The sequence below is a fragment of the Myotis myotis genome, unplaced genomic scaffold (assembly GCF_014108235.1).
Source record: "Myotis myotis isolate mMyoMyo1 unplaced genomic scaffold, mMyoMyo1.p scaffold_m19_p_5, whole genome shotgun sequence".
NCBI lineage: Eukaryota > Metazoa > Chordata > Mammalia > Chiroptera > Vespertilionidae > Myotis > Myotis myotis.
The window spans coordinates 52580228-52594277 of NW_023416357.1; the positions used below are offsets into that span (position 1 = coordinate 52580228).

The window sequence follows — 14050 nt, forward strand, 5'->3', positions numbered from 1 at the left end:
CGTGGTGGAAGCAATTTGTCTATAATTAGTAAGTTGATAAATACCAACAAAATGGGTGCTAAAATGAACAACTCTTGTGCTGAGAGACATTTGACTCTACATTGCACTTTGCATTTTGATATATGCAGCATTACATTTTGTTACAAAGAGCGACAACTTTAATGGCAGCTAAAGACTCTAATCTGTCTTCTGAAGGAGAGCACACATACATCTTAATATAACAGCTTCTTTTATAAAACGTATCTTTTTTTTCAAGGAATGAGCAATGTAAGGATAAGAAATAAAGGCTGGTCTTTTATTTATTGTATATAAAATGGTGGCAAAAGATGGAAGATTTGTTTTGCTAGATAATGAAACACCATAGCATGTAAGATTAAACAATACCACCGATTTAGGGTAGATTCTTCACTGGAAATACCAAATTCACATTTGTTTGTAGACATTTGCTTTCTATGTTTCATATGAAGTGCTTATTATACTAAATGTTTCAACCCCATATATAATCAAACTCATGACCATTTTGGTCAATTCAAACAAGGAAGTTTGTGTGGTGTGCTAAAGTGTGAGACAAATATTTAATTCAAATAAACAAGATACAGCATATTATATCTTTGAAACCAAATAAGTTATGTCTGAAATGTTTTAATAAAACACTAGCTTTGTAAGAGTTTAAATCCCACTAGGTGCATTATACAATAAAGGGACGTGATAGTTTATAAGTGATTTGCTGAAATTCTTACTCTCATAAGAAAAAAATAAATATCAAAATAAGTTTAACCTGCATGATCTGATAGAACAAAAGAGAGTATCCTAAGAAAGAAACTGTGAGGGTATAAATAAAAATTATTTATGTTAATGTGGTTGGAAAAATACATCTTCCTAAATGCTTTTTAAAATGGTTAACGTGTTTGCCTGGCTGGTGTGGCTCAGTGGTTGAGTGTCAACCCATGAACCAAGAGGTCACATGTGTGATGCCTGGTCAGGTCACATGCTCAGGTTATGGGCCCAATCCCTAGTAGGAAGCATGCAGGAGGCAGACAATCGATGTTTCTGTCTATACCTCTCCCTCCCTCTCTCTCTAAAATCAATAAAATATATACTAAAAAAAATAATAAAGTGGTAACATGTTTATAGACAAATTTAGGAGCATCCTTATCTACAGCCACTTCATAGGTAACTTGATTAGCATATGTGTTTATTGCAGATCTCAGAGATAGAGATCTTGAACTGTCTTCATATTACAGACCATGTGGTAAATGGACTTATTGCTAATGATCAAGTATCTTCTAATAGAACCTTTAAAAATATTCTTGCATTTCAATACATTTGACTAAGTTTGTTTCTTTCCTTCTCCTTAAACCATATGCTTTTGGTATTCTTAACTACTGAATGAGAGGTTAAAAAATGACCACCAACGAAATAACTGCATGTGTTGTTGTTGTTGTTTTTTCCTCTTCTGAATGTTGTATAGTGGGTGTTAGAATATTTAAGACATTTCAAAGGCATGTTAACTATCCCAAATATGTCAGGGGAAGAAGAAGCTGCAATTCATTATTTTTCTGCAATGAATCAACATGAAAGAGAACATTTTAAGGGCCCAAGAAGCTTTGTTTTTATTTACAGTTCGTATCAATAATTTTATACTATGAGAATTTTCCTTATTTGATATATGGTATATATTTGATCAGTAACAGATTGATGATTATGAAATAAAAAGGTAAAGATTTTGAGAAAGTTTATGTTGCAGTTATTTGTGAAGTAGGTGTTCCATCTGAGTTATTATTGTTGTTGTTGTCATTGTTTTTCTTCATATTTATCCAGGTTGAAACCTGGGCTGCATTTCATTGGGCACATATACCTTTAGAGATTACTTATTTATAGGATGGGATCAAAATTCATATTTGTACATGTAAATTTTTCATGGCATACTATTAGATGAAAACAAAGTAAATATTTTAATATTTAAATTTAATTTTGTGCCTTGGCTGGTATGGCTCCATTGGTTGGCTATACACCAAAAAGTTGGGAGTTTGGCACATACCCACATACCCAGGGCACATACCTAAGTTGGGGGTTTAATCTCCAGTCAGGGTGTATGAGGGAGGCAAGTGATTGATGTTTCTCACATCAATATTTCTCTCTTTCTCCCTCCCTCCTTCCCTCTCTCTAAAGACAATTAAAAGGGAAAAAAGAAAGAACAAAGTTTAATTTTGTAACTCCTTTTGAAAAGCCTTATTTTTATTTACTTTTGGAAATCAAGAACAACACATTGAAAGAGAGTAGCTAAGCAACTTGGATCTGGTCAAATCTGCTGCCATTCTTTTCATCAATATGATTTAATTTAGTGTAGGTCATTTTCTTTCAACGTATTACTTCATTTAAGAGGTAGCAATTGTTTGCAAGTGGGGTATAACCTATCTTCATGGACTATCTATCGCTTTCTAAAACAAAGTTACACACAGTGAGCTACAAGAGTCTTTGTGCTTGGTTTATTCCCAGCCTTTTTTTTTTTTTTTTTTTTTTTCCATTCAAAAACAATGCTGACACATGCATAAAATGACAAACAGTATTAGTGGAATAAAGGAGTTAAATCAAACCCAGTCATATATTAAATTGTTTTTAAAAATACTGACCTAAGCACCTCTATGAGATATTATTAGTAAAATCTGAAGAAGAAAACTTGGAAGTGAGATGTGCTCTCCTTTGCAGCCTGTATGATTGCTGATTTGCCATCATGTTTGCATGCAATGCTTTTGTCAGATATTATTTCAAGTCTCTTTGTCAAAGGAGAGGTTTTGAAGCCCTTTTCTGCATCTGGGTGACTGCTATTAGGGCTCAGGCCAAGCTTCCCTGGGCTATAGATACATGACCAAAATGCTTTTGGGGGGGGAAAAAAACACCTTTTGAGCAGCGCCTCATTTCCACTCACCAGGTCAACGCATATGTTTTTACATTTCAACATCAGCTTCAAACACCGTAACTGTAATTTAGTGACAATTTTTCATCAAGACCGAGTGTTGAACTCTTGCCCACTCCCATACAAACTAAAATCTAATGCAACCGTTATGTCATCTTTCCTGGTATGTGGTGATTTTCTAGAATTTCATGATTTATAAAGCTCTTCTAAAAATAGTTGGCATTTCTAAGTAGAGGCTTCCTGACACTTAGTCCACACAGAGTAAGATGGAGTTAAAAGAAGTTTAACTTTCATCCATTTATGTCTTCCTGAGAAGTTAAGCTAAAAAGTTATGGTAACGCTTTTCATTATCAGCCACCAAAATCAGGAAGAGAAATAATTGTAAAACATACAATAATAGAACTATTTTCTGCAAAGATCCAACTATGTGGAGAACTACTCAATTAGGCCTTATAGTTACTTTTAATGAGGGTTGTTGTGGAATAAGTGGAAACATCTGTTACCCATGAACCACCATAATGGCAACACAAGAAAAAACAGTTCTCTCTTCCACTGATTGAGACTGGTCTTCACGGAACATTCTTATTAGTATGCTTAGAACAATCATGCAAATTTCTAAGCCAGATTAATTATTCGTGGCATTCCCAGGAGATAATCCTACAGTCATTTTTTACCAAAGGCAGGGAACAGGGAACCCTTTCTCTGTACATATTTTATTATGGTAGGCAATGCCTAATTGTCCTACTGTATGTCACCCTATTTTACCAGCTACAGTCTGAATTCATTCCCATCCTCAACTTAAAAGTTTGAAACCCCCTAGTGACAGGAATATTAATGTGCCAACACTGTCATATCTATTTCAGCTCATACATATGCAATGTCTTTGTTTTCAAAGATTTATGTCAGACTTTGCTGAAGTGAGGTATTCTACCATTTTAGATAATAGCATGCCAAAGTGATGTTATCAGCCACATTCAGCACTCACTCAAGCAAACGGGAGGAGCATCCTTTCCTTCATGGCTTAAACTCATAGAAACTGTTATTTATCCTTATTTGATGAGAAAAATCTTTCAGGGGGAAATGTTGTATTTTTAGGAGAAGATTATGGCCATCCTGTGGATTATCTTTTAATTAAGAATGGATGATTTGTGCCCACTCTGCTGTAGCAAACGTCTTGCTGCTAATGAAGTTTAAAAAGACTTACTTTATTTAATTACAGCTAATCACCAGGGTAAAATGTGGAATGTTCTTTGATCCTACATGTATTGTGGCAATCCCTCTGGCAGATAGCATCTCCTCAAAATATTTTGAGTTTTTTTGGTCAGTCACATCTTGGCAAAAGGTGCAACCACCTTACACAAAAGAATGTCTTTCATCCCCTCTGTAGTTGCCTATCCTGGCATAAAAATTACATGGAATTTTTTTAGGTGATACTTTAGACAGAATATTGAAGTTTTCAGATATTTGAAATTTTACCTTATCCAATATTCAGAATAGAGTTCTTTGCTATTGTTCAATGATTCAAGTCAACCAGCATTATTGGGCATGGCGATGTACCAGGCACTGCGCTGGGCACTAGGAGTAGAAATATGAAGAGAACACAGGCCCACAACAAACCAAACTTCAAAGATGAATGACCTGTGTTCACTTTCTACTACATCCAGTCCACATGGATATAAATAGGTAAATGTGCTTTAAACCGAGGGGCTGCTTTGACTTTGGTTTAAAACCAAACCTTTGTCTTTGGTTAGGTTTGTTTTTAATCACCAAATTAGAATTACTTGGCTTGCTCTAGGCTTCTAAGATAAAGCAAGGCTATCCTTTTTGTTTTACTTCCCTCTTGTCTCTTCCCTTTGGAATCAAGTGCAATATATTAAACCCCATCTTTTGGAATTATTCCTTCCTGATAATAATCCATGTAAGAATAATGATAATATACATTATACTTATTTTAAGTACTACTTTTGTGGTTGGTTTTATTCTCAAAGAGATTATTGTTAAGAATACATACTAAGCCAGTCCTAATTCCAGGTAATATCTGTCTCTTATTTTTTTACCTTTATAAATACCAGATATAACAATTTCCAGATGAATCTAATTCTTTACTCGGCAGGTGTGCTCAGTGGTTGAGCATTGACCTATGAACCAGAGGGTCGTGGTTTGCTTCCCAGTCAGGACACATGCCCAGGTTGTGGGCTCGATCCCCAGTGGGGCGTGTGCAGGAAGTGGCCCCTCAATGATTCTCTCTCAGTATTGACGTTTCTATCTCTCTCCCTCTACCTTCCTCTCCCAAATCAATAAAAATATATATTAAAAATAAAGATGAATTTATTCTTTAATATGCTTCATAATATTTACTATTTTGCATTTAATTACATTTTTCTGAAGCACAAGCCCATCTAATAATTAGTGGGGTTTGTGTTTTTAATTTCATAGAAGTCATCCTGTTTTTTCAAAAAATTACCTTTTGTTCCTTTTTCTATGATTTGTTCTGTAGTCTTCAGTGCATGTGATTCAACAATGTAGGCTTATTCGATATAAGGCCCTCTAGGGCAAGGTCCTGTGGGCTCCCTGAGAAAGGAAAAAAACTGCGTAAATAGCAGAAGAGGGCACCAGCCAACTGACCTATTCCACCCCAACTGCAGACACCACTTAGAGACAGGATCAAAACAGCAGCTGAACAGAGTAGGTGGGCTGCTTTTATTTGGGAAACAAACCTGTTTTAGAAAATGACTACATTTAAACTACTCAAAATGAAAGAAATATAGGTTTATGACTTTACAATCAGCTAGTTTCAATAACACAAAAATAAAAGACCAGCAGTTCCTGAAAAAAATAATTCTCACCAAGGCAAATAATTCCTTTGAAACTATATATAACCTATTAAGTAATTACTCTATCATTTTTAACTTAAAAAAAAGGAAAACAAATCATCTGAGCAGAAATGCTTACTTCACATATCCAAATGTTTTCTACTTTGTTTAACAAATCTGAGTTTCTTTTTGTTTGCCAGGACTTTGAACAGATTTAAAGATTTGTTGTCAAATCAGTGCACAGGTCTCTACCTCACACGTAGGGTTCCATTATCACACAACAATGAGAACTCTCTTTCCACCACCTTACACAAATGCTTAAACATATCTCTCCCTCCTTCTTTCACAGGACCCCATGCCCAGGTAGTATGTAATCTGCCACTTTACCTACAGCTCCCTGCATCTTAGTAGTAAGCAGTTAGACTTACAAAATGATTAAGGTTGGAGGAAGTTCTTCAAAAATGCAATTGCCATGTCTCTACAAAAATTAAACATTATAAAGTAGGAGAAGCAAAACAGATTTTGCAGTTAGTTCCTGTAATATATTACACATCTGCAGTTTTGTCTCTCCATCGGGATGTGGGGTTGTGCTGAAGTCACATCCTGATAACATCTGCACAGTACTGATAGCTCTTGCTTTATTCTTTATGGTCTGCTGATGAGAGATTCTTTAACATCCCTTTAGTCATCAAGACCCCAGTTGGATTTCTTTGCCTGTGACAGACTTAAAGGTGGTCTCATTTACACTTGAGAAAATTTCACAATATAGGAGGATATTTTCAGTTTGATGTTTCATCCCTTCCCTTTTTTATCCAGATGCTACATTTAGCTTCTCAAATGAATGTCGATCTCAAAATAGATTTTTCATGAAATATATTTTGTCTGATTTTTGAAACACTATGTCTACAGCAGATGATTCCCCCCCACCCCCCCCCACCCCCGCAAAAAAAAAAAAAAAAAAATTCAGCAAGAAATGGCACCTCTGCTTCTACTTGCACTGCCAGAACAGCTATGATACCTGGTAGGGGATAGGTGATTTGATATCCAGTACACAGAAGGTACCCACTATTTTAAAGGACAGGATCTGAGCTGCTTCTGCTTTGCTAATGACCCCAATAACATTGGAGCTGAGTCAATAAACAATGGCATTAACATATGTATAAAAAGTGTTTGTTTTACGTTTCCAAGACTTGGCAAGTCCCTCTCCTGTTCCAGGAAGACTGAAATCTTAGAAGTTTTTTAAAGATAGAACCATGAAAAGTAATATAGGGTATCTATGTCAACAATTTTAGGATATCTGAAAGAATTATTGCTATCCCTGAATATACCTTTACTGATGCAGCCAGTATTTAACAGCAATATATGATAACTTTAAAGAACCTGATTACACATAAATTTCAAAGGTTTATCTGGTTTTGGTATTAATTTTTTGACCAATTCAGTGGAAATTTTTCTTTTCCCACCTGAAATTCATAGAGTTAAATAAGTTGTTTTACTGACATTCTTTTAAGAGTTGCACGCAGAAAGCATTTTTTTTTTTCACTTTAAAATATTTGGAGATTTTTTTATATGTCATCGATTTCTCATGTATTTCTTTTGTGGTTAAAGAGCGTGCTCTATAAGATTTCCTTCTGTTTTTTACTGTTGATACTTTTTAGCCTATCCTGTTGTCTCCCTTGGTGAACTCCCCATATACACTAGAAAAAGAATGGCTATTCTGCAGTTTTTGGTGGAGTGTTCTAAAACGCAATTTAGGCCAAGAGTGTCAATTATGCTGTTCACATTTTGTATATCTTTATTGATATTTTTGTCTATATATTCTATCAATTATTAAGCATGGAATATTAAAAATACCCAATTATGATTGTGGATTTGACTATATTTTCTCTGCTTCAGGGATTTTGACCCTCCTTTATTAGGTGAATAAACATTTAAGATATGTCTTCCTGATGAATTGACCCTTTTATCATTATGAAATGCTCTCTTTATTTATAGCAATACTCCTTGTCTTAAGGTCCACTTTGTCTGATGTTAATATAACCACACAGCTAGGAAACACAGATTTCATTTTTAAATGTCTGGCTATTTTTGTGGGTCAAATGTTTAGAAAGAGTTCATCAGCTTACCTGTCACCTTGCATTCCCAACAAGCTCCACTGCAGGGGAGAGCTTATGCTTTCTCATGGGTAAGTCCCAGCCTTCTGACACAGGACCAACTGGGGACAGAGGAATTAAACTAAATGAAAAATGAGTGAGGATGTCATATAATATAAACCAAAAATATAATCTTTATTATTTAGAAAATGAATTATTTTAATATTTTCTGAAATTTTGAACTCATTTATGAGCTGTTATGAAGTTGAATAGTATCTCCCTAAAACTTATGTCCACTGAGAACTTCAGAAGTATCTAAACATATACCTGTTCAGATACTACTGTATGTAAAATACAATAGTATCTGATTTTCCCCACCCCTGTAGATAATACTCTTCCTGCCTTTGAACTCACATGGAGAAAGATTTTTTGAAAAAGTACTACTATGTAGAATTTATATAGTCTTATAGTAATTCCACTTTAAGTTTGGTCAAATAAATATATTAAATATATTATTTTACATATCAAGTAACTTTGATAAGTGAAGAGGAGAAAGCATAAAATAATATTAGCAAAAATATTAATAAAATGCAAGTCAATCTAGAGAGCTAATTTCGTAGGGAAAAATCTCTTCAGAGTAGATTAGCAAGATAGTATCTCCAAAATACATAAAGCACAAGTTCCCAAATTTCACCTTGCCCCACCTTCCCAGTCTCTAGACTACTGGTTCTTTATGTGTAAGAGCGAGACATAGAAGATTTCCAGGTATAACCTTGTCCTGTCATATTTTAGTTGTATCGAGAGAGAAATCAAAGGCAAGAGTTGATCCATTATACCGCCACAGTGTTGATTTTCTCTGTTCTCCCTGAAAGATGAGAGAGCTGGCAGAGCCTACTGCCCGTTTCTTCCCCAATGCACTTTCTGTCACAGCACTTATCAAATAAAGCTTCTGCTTTAGTTACAAGTATTTGTCTGTGTTAGGTATGCAGTCCACATGCCTTTCTCCTTGTAAACACTTGGATTAACTTCTGGATTTTGTTATCATGTCAATAGAGATCAGCTAATTCCAGAAGTTGCCAACTACTATAACATTTCCTGGAATTGATTTTGCATTACTTGGCATGAAAATTCTTTCAAGGATTCTTCCATTCTCAGAATTTACAGTCTACATTTGTGATTCTTTCAAGACATTCTAAATGTAAACCTCTAAAATTTGATTAGGGATTGGTAGTACTGGCCAAACCTACAATATTCTGGAAAGTAAAATAAATACCTGATTCTTTTATGAGAACATTTACATCACATGCTCTATCTTTTACTGTGATCTGTCATGACCTATGTCAATCTAAATACTATGTAGATGGCTGGTTTCAAACAAAATACTCAAAGATTGAAACTTCTCCATCTCTATTGATAAGATCCTATTGGACATTTTCTCTTTGCCAGGTTTCTTGGACCCCTATAGTTTCCCAACTCTCTTCCTACTTCTCTGATTCCATCACTACATGCTCCTTTTTTCCTTACCCTAAGGTTAGGTTTCCTCTCAAAGGTCTTTCTAGGACGTTTTTCTCTGTTATACTTTTTAAATTACTTTGAAAATAGTCCCTTATATATCATAGACATGCAATAAAATGTATTGCATAGAAGGTAGAAAACGAGGGCTGTAAATAAGGCACACGTGAAGTGTTAAATGAGAAGGAACAAAGGGAAAACTTATTTCCATCCAGATAAAAAGAGAAAAACATTTCAGACAGAATTTAAATTTTTAAATGATCTTGTAGTATGCAGTATATAGAATTTGGGAATGCAGGAATGGAGAGAAAGAAATCCAAGACAAAAAAATCAGCATAAGAATATAAAAAGTGCCCTCGCTGGTTTGGCTCAGTAGATAGAGCATCAGCCTGCGGACTGAAGGCTCCAGGTTCGATTCTGGTCAAGGGCACATGCCCAGATTACAGGCTTGATCCCCAGGTTGGGGGCCTGCAGGAGGCAGCCGATCAATGATTCTCTCTCATCATTGATGTTTCTATCTCTTCCTCTTCTTTCTTCTCTGAAATCAATAAAAAACATATTTTTTTAAAAAGAATATAAAAAGTATCTTGTAACTAGTAAGAATTTAAGTGAGATTAGGGTCAATTATAAATGAAGTTGAGTGGTGAGAAATATTTGGAAGGTCCAGATCTGGATTCCTTAAGGACAATCACTATAAAGTTCAGACTTTATTCTCTTAATAATTGGAAATATTCTGAGTGTGTGAATAGGAGTCCTGCATCCACATGTAGTCTGAAACTATATCTGAGATGGCTTCATAGAATGGGAAAACAAGGGTCAACTTAGGAAATCGTCACACAGGATAGGTGAATGATAAGCCATGCTGGCCTGGAGTCAGCCTGCACTGGCTCGTGAGAGCCAAATGCTAAATTTTCAGGATTTTTGTGAGTCAGTTTTTACATACAATCATTATTAAAAATTAAATTATTTATGTTTATAATTAAAGGATTTACATTTTAAATAGAGGTAATAAATATTCAAAACTACTCACTGAATACTTATTTTACTATTATCTATGCCTTTGAGGTTATATGTCTCTGTAAGATGCAAATAATATGAAATGGTGTACTGTTGTACACCTCTTCCCAACTCAGTGTTTAGTGACTTTATGGTGGTAGCTTGAAATCAGTCAGGATTGGAATATTTACACTACAGCAATTGACAAATGCTAAAATCACAATCATGATGATTTGTTTTGTTGATTTTCTAGATTTAAGAAAATAATGGAGAAAATTATAATAAGGTAAATTCAACTTAAAAAGTATGTCATACCTTTAGTTATTCCATTGTGAATAGCACAAAACTTTATACACTATAATTCTAATAAAAATTATCCAGAAGTTGTTCATGTCATTATTGAGTAAGTAAAGTTCCAACTTATGTCTTTACTTTTTCAGAAGGTTTATATCAGAATCACAGTTGTCATTAGTTGCAACCATAAGTTGGTTGGCTATGGGTACAAAAGTTTAGCAAATATCAACAAAAGCATTCTGTGAGAATCAATTAGCTCCATGGAATTTACAGTAAAGAGTATAATGCATTTTTTTATAATTTTAAATTGGTGCTACATATGCTTTATATAGATAAAATTTATAATAAACATGTATATTTTTGTGTGCGCATATATACATACACATTTTGGGGGGTGGGGATGTCATTACACACTGCTGGCAGTATTACCTTAGCAGTAGAAATGGGGAGGAAGGCATACTTTCAAAAAACATTTGAAGGTGATAATAGAATGAAAACTAATTAAATATAAGGGGATGAGTAGTGATTCAGAGATGTGCGAAGTTCTGAGGGCACTGACATGTAGTTTGGGTAAATATGAAGCAGAGGTAGAAAAGATTTGTGAGGAATACTAGTCAGTTTTTGACTGCTGTACAGATTTGGGAGTCATCGGCATTGAGAATAGCGCCGATGACTCCCAAAGGAAACCCTCCCGTTCTAGTGGAACACAGTTAAGAGAGGAAGACAGCAAATACATGATTATAGTGCAGTATGTAAAGTGCTATGGTAAAGGAATGCACCTTATGCTAAGAGAGCCAAGCCAAAAGAAGAGGTGAAAAGCATTATAAGAGGCTGAGCAAATTCCATGTCCTGCCTCATGTACTGAAGGAAGATAGTGTATTTGATGCATAGATGTAGCCAAAGAGTATCTGGAGGAAAGAGCACACAGAGGAAAGAAAAAAGGTATGGAGGAGAGGCAAAAATCCATCTATGCCAAAAAGCTTTAACTTTATTTTGTAGAAAATTGATAACTTTCAAAGGATTTTATGCAGTTATCACTTTGACAGCACTGTGGACGATGGATTAAAAGGATAAAAGCTTGGGAATAAGACCAGACAGAAGTCTTTCAAAGCAATTTTGGAGAGAAATGCTAAAGCTTTGAACTCAGGTAGTGATAGAGAAGTGGAAACTTAGTTAAAATCATAATTACTTAGTGACTGGATGTTTAAGTAAAAAGGGTCAAATGACCTCCAGGTATATGTTTTGGTTCAATGGATGGGTAGTAATGCCTTTTAAATAGGTAGCATAATTATATAATTGATCATATAAACCAGGACAGATTTGGGAGCTAAAATTAATGGACATTGTAGAATTTTTAAATTACCTTGCATTGACTAAAAATCATTTTTATATTATAGGTGGAACTATATACTAGCTCTACTCAATAATGAATTTCAAAAATAAAATTATTTCTAAAAAAACTGTCACTTTTATTTTTATGACAAGAATATATCAGTTTGTTTACACACAGCTATGACATATCTGTGTACCATGATCAATTCTACTCCATATATGTCTATTCCATATGCCTGCTCCATAATTTTTATAATTTGTTAAGAACAGTGTTTTTACTATGATGCTGAATTCTCCACAATTTGTTTGAAAACTAAATAATGCAATCCAAGTAGCTTTTCATAGCACATTACTTTGTTCAAAAAATGTTACCTATTATTATTTTTATTACTATGAAATTTGTTTTCCCTAAGATTTGGAGTAAAGATAAAAGCAGATAACAATGTGTGAAGGTATCTATTCCAAGAGCAGCTCCAAGATCCTCAGATACCATGGTCACCACAGATGCCCTCAGACACCACACAGCATAGAACTCTGCTTCACATCTGTTCAAATGTAAACTGAAGGTATCTATTTTCTCTTTTCTGCAGAATTTGTGAGTGAAATTTTGTTTTTCAAACATAATCACATTACTGGTTAATCATCTGTAGATTATGCCCTTTGAACCCTATGTCCTAAGAGTGGAATCAAATTGGAACTGAATTTCACATGCAACCTGGTGAAAAGAAGGTAAATGAATCCATGAAGTTTTTTCATTGTCTTCTAGATCCCCAACCTTCCATTTATATTCCTCCTTACCCCCTCTCAGTGGTAATTCCACCCACATATGCAGAAGCATTGAATTTCTAAGTTACTTTCTACCATCTCCTCCACCCCCACCCCCCCACATACACTCTCATCAAAAAAGGAAGAGATTTAATATCTGCCATTTATAGATGTTAACTGATTGATTGACTAATGGCACTTGAGTGTGAATGAGTTTCTGTAAATGCCTAACCATAGTCAGGCCTATGTATTTTGATCCTTTTGTCTCTAATTATAACTGAAAAAACTGTATCCCTGTTAAAGCAATTTCAAGCATCTGAGAGAAGAAAGGCAAGAATGGTTCTGAGAGGTAAGGCCCACACTAAAGGTAAATCTGCTTGACTCCTTTTAGGATAATTGCGTGTGTGTTTTGGAGGGACAAAGGCTTCTCCTTGAAATGGCCTCTTAATCACTGAAGGAGATAGGTGAGGTTGTTAGAGACCTGTTCCTCAGTGTGTGGCTGCTGCTGTTTCCTGACCTCTGCACTGGCCTGGCGCCCTGCCACCAGGACAACTATGTTTCTTGGGGTTTCTTTTACAGAAGCTTCACTTGATTCCAGACCAGATCATACACTGGGGCTGGAAGGCAATCCCACTAATGTAGGGTAGGTTGTCAGATGAATGAGCTGCAGGTAGACTATGGTGTGAGTTAAGACCAGCAGTCAGATTCATGGTTGTGCTCAAAGATGCTAAGTAGAGAATCCAGCTCTCTGGATTAATAAGATGCTCAAGGAGCCTGGACCAGACATCAGGAAGAAATCCAGGTCATCAGTAGGAGAAAGTGAAGGCATAATCTTCAAGATCAGGGTCCTAGGCAAGCCTGTGGTATTTGAGAAGAACGCAGAATAAAAGTACTGATTTGGAAACCAAGACTAGATGAATCATTGAGACTGTAGTCCCTGGAAACAGCTGCCACCTTGGGGTGAGGCAAGAAGGTTCCATATTCTGTGCAAGAATTCTTTTGGGGTCCTCCTCTAGTCATGCTACTTCACATGAACAAGGAATATACTATGCTAAGGAGAAGTGCCCATCTGCAGCTTGTGCCCAGAATCTAGACTCTTGCTCGGATGACCCTGAGCCTGTTTCTGGAGCCTGAACATGACCTTTCCTTGTCCATTCTTTAAGTAACTGACAGCCCCACCTGTGTGGGCACCATTAGTGCTGAGCTGAGGCTATGAGGTGACTTTTAGGGAAAGAGGAAAGATAGACAGAGCTAGCATTTGGACAGGTAGTTCTAATTTCTACTCACTTGCACAGAAGACCCATCAAGGTGCAAAATGAAGCCGGAAC

General features: G+C 35.5%; 1 long non-coding RNA gene across 1 annotated transcript in view; it reads right to left on the reverse strand.

The window, feature by feature from the left end:
* Nucleotides 1–14050, reverse strand: part of LOC118656390 — a 115551-nt gene that overhangs the window by 37545 nt on the left and 63956 nt on the right. The window contains exons 5-6 of the long non-coding RNA XR_004967598.1: nucleotides 7857–7945; nucleotides 5382–5488 (exon numbers count right to left, since the gene is read on the reverse strand). This is a non-coding gene — a long non-coding RNA (uncharacterized LOC118656390). The remainder of the gene's footprint in view (nucleotides 1–5381; nucleotides 5489–7856; nucleotides 7946–14050) is intronic.